Below are 7,576 nucleotides of genomic sequence, written 5' to 3'. Positions count from 1 at the left end.
GAGGGACGTGGTTTACATAGCTAGCTAGCTAGACTACTGGTGTCAAAATGTGACTGCACGGTGTTATAGGTTTCCCTTATTTATCTGTGGCAAATATACATCTAGGTTTTCACTTTCATCTGTATCTGGTGTTGGCTAGTTACTGGCCAGCATGGGGGAAGGAAATCTGTTTGGAACACCGACTCAGTTGTCATGTCAGTGCTGCTATGAACTGCAACAGAAGAGACATGCCAAACGATGTATACATAATTATTGACATCATGGCAAGGCATGGTTTATGTACATGGTCTGGCAGTCAGCAAATGTAATTGATGAAGTCAACCCAGGCTTTTTCCCGACCAGTTTCAACTGAACTTGTCCAACATGAACTGAGACAGGATGTTGTCTATATCGATGCGGTTACAAAAACCGAACAGTTGGATAGACAAATCATTTGTGAAGCCATGGAATCTTGTTTGAGCTTCGTGTATCAGCACATTTGCTTGAGATTATCTCACTGCAGCATTGCATCCAAGTTGCCTTCAATCAAGGTGAGCTCCCCACCCACTCAGACTGGTCCTTCAGCCTTACTGATAGTTGGAAATGAGAGAAAAGGTCAATTCTGAGCATTTGAATCTAGGTGGGGGGGTATTATGGTTGATGTTTTAGTCACTCAAACGCTATTTTCATTGGGAAATATAGTACTGCTGGACCTTTTTAAGCTTATGATTTTGTAATTGGGGTTATGCTCAAAAGCTCATGTGTATCAGTTATTTTTGGATGGCTTTAACCCGTTATCTCCGTTCCCCTAATGTTGATAGAGCAACTGATTTGCTGTAGCTACGCATTCTGCTGTTAGATGAAATACTGTACATATCGTCACAAATCAACAGTATGATTGCGAAAGGTGAGGAAACACAAGAATGGATCAAATGATAAAGACAGAGAGTGTGTGAGAACATGCAATAGTTGTTCACACATCAACTCAGAAAACTTCTTGCACTTGAACCCTGTGCTTTCTTCCAGGCGTGAGCTCACTGAGTAGCTTAATAACTAATGCCTTGGTTTGGACAGCAGGTTTGTACTATCAAGAAAGCATGGGATCCAAGCAAATTTGTTGAAAATTAAATAGAGGAATATCTTATTTACTTTGACTTGACTTGAGTCGATACATGTTAGAATCACCTTTGGCAGTGACTACAGCTGATAGTCTTTCTGAGTAAGAAAGCAGCTTTAATACAACCAAAAAAAAACACAGGTTGTGACTAGTTTCTGGAGGCACTGTTTATACAGTGTGTGTATACATAGTGTACAAAACATGCTCTTTCGATGACGGACTGACCAGGTGAATCCAGGTGAAAGCTATGATCCCTTGTTGATGTCACTTGTTAAATCCCCTTCAATCAGTGTAGATGAAGGGGAGCAGACAGCTTTAAAGAAGGATGTTTAAGCCTTTGAGACGTGGATTGTGTATATGTGCCATTCAGAGGGTGAATGGGCAAGACAAAAGATTTAAGTGCCTTTGAACGAGGAATGGTAGTGGGTGCCAGGTGCACCGGGTTGAGTGTGTCAAGAACTTCAACACTGATGGGTTTTCATGCTCAACAGTTTCATGTGTATCAAGAATGATCCACCACCCAAAGGACATCCAGTCAACTTGACATAACTGTGCGAAGCATTGGAGTCGACACGGGGCAACATCCCTGTGGTACGATCTTGCCCCGACAAATTGAAGCTGTTCTGAAGGCAAAAGGGGGGTCAACTCAATAGTACGAAGATGTTCCTAATGTTTTGGTCACTCGGCAGCATTGCAAATCTTGACACACTCAAACTGGTGCACCTGACACTTACTACAGGTATACCCTGTTCAAAGACACTTCAATCTTTTGTCTTGCCCATTCACCCTTTGAATGGCACACATACACAATCCATGTCTCAATCGTCTCAAGGCTTAAAAATCCCCTGTCTCCTCCCCTTCATCTACACTCATTCGAAGTAGATTTAACAAGTGACCTCAATAACTGATCATAGCTTTCAATTGGATTCACCTAGTCAGTCTGTCATGGAAAGAGCAGGTGTTCTTAATGTTTTGTTTGTTTCAGAATGTGCTTCTCTACAACTTATCTGTCATGATGCTGGTCTTATATATGCGTATGTGCCCAATAAAAATGTGATAAGATTTATGGAACACATCGAACCAGAAAAATAGCTTTTGAGCATCATTGAAGATTTAATGTATTTTGACCAGTGGAGGCTGCTGAGAACGGCTCATAATAATGTATTTGATACCATTCCACTCCAGCCATTACCACGAGCCCGTCCTCCTCAATTAAGGTGCCACCAACCTCCTGTGATTTTGGCTGACACATACATTGTCTTTCAGCCATATGTATCATATCGATGAGTGTCACACCTCCATCTGTGGAGAACATTTGCATCGGCAACTACATCTGTCAGTGCCAACCTGGGTTCATGGTTGACGTAATTGGACAATGTTTGGGTAAGAATTGTGAAATAATATGTATGCGTTTGTTTAAGCCTTTCCTTGTCATCACACTAATCTCTCTGTGTGCACTACTTCCTTTTATTTTTAAAGGCTCAGTGCAGACAAAATGTGGATTTTTCTGTGTTTTTTGTATCATGTTGATCAAAAGAACAGCTGATGAAACTAATACCGTAAAAGTGTGAAAAAAATATGAAGTGTTTTTTTTTCCTGATAGTTTCTGGTTGAAAATACAATCTACACAGGACCTTCTCATCAGCAGGATTGCATGGGTGGGAGTTTTGGGCTTTCCATGGTGACATCACTATGCAGTAAATTGGTTAATAGACCAATAAAGAGTTCCAAACCCCTCTGCCAATAACATCTTGTTTTCAGTTTTTCCCTACCCACTCAGACCAATCCCAGATAGTCCTAGCAAAATTCTTGCTTGATAAATAGTTTTTTGCAAAAAAGTAACTTTTGCAGATTTGAATGGAAATCTATTACAGTAGCTAGGTTTCCATCCAATTGGCGTCCCATTTTAATGTGAATATACAGTACCAGTCAAAAGTTTGGACACGCCTACTCATTCCAGGGTTCTCTACATATCTTCTACATCCTGAAATGTATTCCCATGCCGTAAGTCTTGAACATTATAAAAACCTTTAATTTGCATCCTTAAAATCACTTGTTTCACTGCAGCCAGACTGACCTGAATATATTTTCATATTGAATGTACAGGTGAAGTCGGAAGTTTACATACACTTAGGTTGGCGTCATTAAAAGTAGTTTTTCATCCACTCCACAAATTTCTTGCTAACAAACTATAGTTTCTCCAAGTCGGTTAGTACATCTACTTTGTGCATGACACAAGTAATTTTTCCAACAATTGTTTACAGGCAGATTATTTCACTGATAATTCACTGTATCACAATTCCAGTGGGTCAGACGTTTACATACACTAAGTTGAATATGCCTTTAAACAGTTTGGAAAATTCCATAAAATGAGGTCATGGCTTTCGAAGCTTCTGTTTGGCTAATGCACATAATTTGAGTCAATTGGAGGTGTACCCGTGGCCTACGTTCAAACTCAGTGCCTCTTTGCTTGACATCATGGGAAAATGAAAAGAAATCAGACAAGACCTCAGAAAAAAAAGGGTAGCCCTCCACAAGTCTGGTTCATCCTTGGGAGCAATTTCCAAACGCCTGAAGGTACCACATTCATCTGTACAAACAATAGTACGCAAGTATAAACACCATGGGACCACGCAGCCGTACTTCTGCTCAGGAAGGAGACTCGTCTCTTAGAGATGAACGTACTTTGGTGCGAACAGTGTAAATCAATCCCAGCAAAGGACCTGGTGAAGGTGCTGGAAGAAACAGGTTCAAAGTATCTATATCCACAGTAAAACGAGTCCTATATTGACATAACCTGAAAGGCTGCTCAGCAAGGAAGAAGCCACTGCTCCAAAACCGCCATAAAAAAGCCCGACAACGGTTTGCAACTGCAAATGGGGACAAAGATCGTACTTTTTGGAGAAATGTCCTCCGGTCTGATGAAACAAAAATAGAACTGTTTGGCCACAATGACCATCGTTATGTTTGGAGGAAAAAGTGGGAGGCTTGCGGGAGTGGCAGCATCATGTTATGGGGGTGCTTTGCTGCAGGAGGGGCTGGTGCACTTCACAAAATAGATGGCATCATGAGGAGGGGAAATTATGTGGATATATTGAAGCAACATCTCAAGACATCAGTCAGGAAGTTAAAGCTTGGTCGCAAATGGGTCTTCCAAATGGACAATGACCCCAAACATACTTCCAAAGTTATGGCAAAATGGCATAAGGACAACATAGTCATGGTATTGGAGTGGCCATAACAAAGCTCTGACCTCAATACTATAGAAGCTATTTTTGAGGAGTGGTCAAACCTTGTTTTTGTATGCTGTGTTAATTGTTTCAATTGTTAATTGTGTTGTTTAGTAAAGATGACGTAGCAGTGCCCGAGTCTCTGGTCTCTTTACTGGAGCTGGTATAACTCTATATGGTATAGTCTGTTTCCATTCTCATGAGGAAAGTAAATAGCATTTAAATCAGGATAGGTAGTAAGTGTGTGTGTGTGTGTGTGTATGTATGTATGTATGTATATATATATATATGCTCAATTAAATAATATAATTACAAAGTTCTAACATTTATCAACACAATTTTAACAGTACATGACATACATAACAAGTTTGTTGTTCACTGCAACAATATCAGTAGCTTGTCTTAAAAATAGCATGAAGAAAAAAGTGTTTACACGTGCTGGTACCACTTTATATAATATTTTTTATGAGCTTCAAAAATAAAATGAGTTTGTATTCAACATGTGCCTTGCACGAACTGTGTGTTTGTATTCAGTGTGTGACTCAAACCTCAGTTGGACAAAAAAAAACTGCACACTGCAGTCAGGGATACTTGCCACTGTGGAGCTCGATTTAGGCTACATGTACCTCAATTGCCTCCTACCCCTGCTCATCGACTTGGTACTGGTACCCCATCTAGCCAAATGAACGTTACTCATTGTGTATTTATTCCTTGTGTTATTTTGTATATTATTTTTCAAACGTTCTCTCTGCGTTTTCAAGGAGCCGTAAGTAAGCATTTCACTGTTATGCCAATACCTGTTGTTTCCGAAGCATGTGACAAATCAAATGTGATTTTGATTTAACCACCATAAATTATGACGTTTATCATAAGGTATTCCATCTGCCGATAAACTATGCGTGGTAGTAGGCTACAATCATCGCGCGACTCCAAAGTGTTTTGCGACATGTTCTATCAATATTTGCGCATACATTTATTTCTACCGCAATTGTCGCATTATCTATTTCACCAACAACAAAAAATACATCACCTGTCTAGCGTATATTTTTATTTTCAACATTGGAAGTTTTAGGCAGATTTGCTGTTTCCATTAGTCTTGTTGATACTGTAATGACCTGACTAGATTATAAATGAACAATTGTCCAGACAGAGGCTTGAGTTTGCGAATTGACGGTTTATTGAACCAACTTTACACAGGCTACTGTTTGGGCCGTAGCACACGCCAAATAGATGACAGATAACCCACAAGCCAATCGTGACCTTCTCTTGTGAAGCCCAGACGTAAGAGAGAGAGAACAAAGGCTGAACCTGGTCTTAACTTCCAATGCCCAACCCCCCTCCACGCCACTCCGCCAACCACCAGGATGCCCGGCATCAGAACATTCCAGGCATTCCCGTGATTGGCAGATAGCAGGTTGATTGACATGTCGGACCCCGCGAACACCGGGTACTGGTCAGTACAACACAACCACCTCCTAGCCTAGCACATAACACACAGCTGTCTGTGCGGGTCGCTACACAGCCCCCCCACCACAAAGTCCCTCGTCCCCGAGGGAACAAACAAAGTCTCTGAAGCGACCCGGCGGTCTCCTTTGCCTGCGTGGCCGTGATGGTTGCAGAGTGCCCCTCTGGGAACCAGGGGATGAAGGCAGGGATATGGGGGACAAGGAAGCGGGAACGGGTAATACAGTCCGTGGTTCTGGGGAACCACGCGGTGACACAGGGGGGGAGACAGGGGGAGTGGGCTGTCTGGAGCCTTGTCTGCGGCACCTGAGGGTGGGTGCCTGGAGAATGTCATTGCCAGAGAGGGGAATTGTGGGGGTTCCTGGGGTTTGGGGAGAAGAGGCCCCTCTGTATGGGGCTAACCTGTCCCGGTGCAGTGCCACCTTTCTCCCCCTGGGAGGAAGCTGCACCCAGTACACAACCTCCCCTACCCTCTCCAGGACACTGCAGGGTCCCACCCAGTGACTGTCCAACTTGGGGCATCTGCCTTTTTTTCCTTAGGGGCTGTAGACCCAGACCAGCTCTCCAGCCACAAAGTGCCTTCCCGGGTGTGCACGTCATAGTTCCTTTTCTGCCTCACACCTGCATTCACCAGCTGCTCTCTGGCGAAGGTGTGGGCTGTCTCCAGGCGGTCCTGGAGTCTCCGGGCATACTCCGGCCCCGGAGGAACATGAGGGCTATCCAGGGGCCGACCAAACGCCATCTCCGCAGGGGTGCGGATCTCTCTCCCCAGCATGAGGAGGGCAGGCGTGCAGGAGGTGGAGTCTTGGACAGCGGAGCGGCATGCCATGAGGACCATAGGCAGGTGCTTGTCCCAGTCACGCTGGTGTTTGGAAGAGACGATGGCCAGCTGCTGTCCAAGCGTTTTGTTGAAGCGCTCCACAAGGCCATCACTTTGAGGATGGAGAGGAGTAGTGCGGGTCTTGTGCATACCCAGCCTCTCACACATGGTGGCGAACACACGGGACTCAAAGTTTCTGCCTTGGTCGCTGTGGATGGACTCTGCAGCTCCAAACCTGCTGAACATCCCCGCTGTCAGGCGTCGACGATGGTCTCTGCCTCCTGGTCAGGCAGAGCATAGGCCTCGGGCCATTTTGTGAAATAGTCCATGGCCGTGAGCACCCAGCGGTTTCCACTGTCTGTGGTGAGGAACGGCCCAACTACATCCACTCCCACCCTCTCCATGGGAGCCCCCACTGGGAACTGTTGGAGCTGAGCATGAGAGCGGCCTGGGGGCCCTTTCTCGCTGTGCAGTTGTCACAGCGGCGACAAAAGTCCTCCACATCCCTCTTGTGCTGCCCCCAGTAGAAGCCCTGACGGAGACGGCGCAGTGTTTTTGTGACCCCAAAGTGTCCAGTCCCCACCCCCCATGAGTACTCTGGAGCACAGCCTCCCGCAATGCTTTTGGGACCACCACCTGCCACCTCTCCTCTCCCGTAGCTGACTCCTTCCATGCCCGCTGTAGCACGCCATCAGCCAGCCGCAGTCTCTCAAACTTCGACCACAACCCTTTGGTCGCGAGTGAGAGCGCTGTCACCTCTTCCCATGGTGGCCTCACCTGCGCCTCTACCCACTGTAGCACTGGCTGTAGGTCTGTATCCCGTCCCTGCTGCTGCCGCCATTCAGCCACGTCGACAGTCTGCAGCTTACAGCAGACAGGCCCGCTCGCCCGACACACTGTGGCACAGACACCCTCCTCTGCCCGCAGCTCTCTCTCCCGTCCCTCTCTCCGTTCACAGTGGCGGCA

The sequence above is a fragment of the Oncorhynchus nerka genome, linkage group LG23 (genome assembly GCF_034236695.1).
Source record: "Oncorhynchus nerka isolate Pitt River linkage group LG23, Oner_Uvic_2.0, whole genome shotgun sequence".
NCBI lineage: Eukaryota > Metazoa > Chordata > Actinopteri > Salmoniformes > Salmonidae > Oncorhynchus > Oncorhynchus nerka.
This window is presented reverse-complemented; position numbering follows the sequence as displayed.